Below are 999 nucleotides of genomic sequence, written 5' to 3'. Positions count from 1 at the left end.
GAATTAAAGCTGTTTTTCTTTAAAAAAGACTTCCACAGATAATCTGAAACAACACACAGCATCATGACTCCATCCAACAAGGGCCAAAATTCTGCTCTGCCATCCCTGCCTCTCTTTGGGCCTGTCACAAATTTGTTGGGGCTCTGTGGAAAGAGCAGTGCTTCCAAAACTGATCTCCACGTGTTTTAATGGCAGAGGAAACTCTTTGTAGCTCCCAGACCGTGTTTCCAACACAGCAGGTAAGTGGGAACTCTTTGGTCCCATTTCTACCTCCAGGTACAAATGCTAAATGCTGTAACATGCCTGAGATTTTCTATGTTTCTTAACAAGAACATTGCTCAACTCTGGTGGATGTTTTCTCTTTTTTTTCTTAAGATGCATTGAAATCTGTAGAAGCCTTTTCAAACTTGATTGCGGTGTTTTAAGTCAGCACTGCACAGCGTGTGCAGCAATGCTCCTGGTTGAAATCAGTGGGAGCTTTGCTATGCATGGAGTACTGATGTAAATGTGTGTTAAAATGCAGAGCTGATGCTGAGGTGGACTAAGAATCTTCCAAACATCACTGAGCAAGAAATGGGGGAAAAAGAAACCCTTTCTCCTCATATAACACTCCTTGGATGAGTGAAGTGAGAACTATGTGTGTGAATTATTATTCCCCACTTTCCCCCAAAACAGGGCAGGGTCAGAGATGCCCATTTATTAGCTAGATGTGCAGCAGAGGAAGTGACAAACCAGCAACAACACCCTGAGACATTGCCCTGCACCCAGTGACAAGGTGCCATGGGCAGCACCCTCACCTACCTCAGCAAGGTGCTGCAAGAAGCATGCACAGTGCCTCCTGCCCAGGAGGGTTACAGGAAGCTGGATGACACCCCTGTTCTCCAGGGTTTGTTAGAACAAACGATCTGACCCAGAAAAGTCTGCCCAGCATTCTGAAAGAGAAACAACAACAACTGGTTTGTTTATATATTTCAGTTTTAATTAAAAAATAAAGGTTAT

This window comes from Lagopus muta, chromosome 22 (genome assembly GCF_023343835.1).
Source record: "Lagopus muta isolate bLagMut1 chromosome 22, bLagMut1 primary, whole genome shotgun sequence".
Taxonomy (NCBI): Eukaryota; Metazoa; Chordata; class Aves; order Galliformes; family Phasianidae; genus Lagopus; species Lagopus muta.
The sequence above is the reverse complement of the archived record's forward strand: the minus strand, read 5'-3'. Positions refer to the sequence as shown.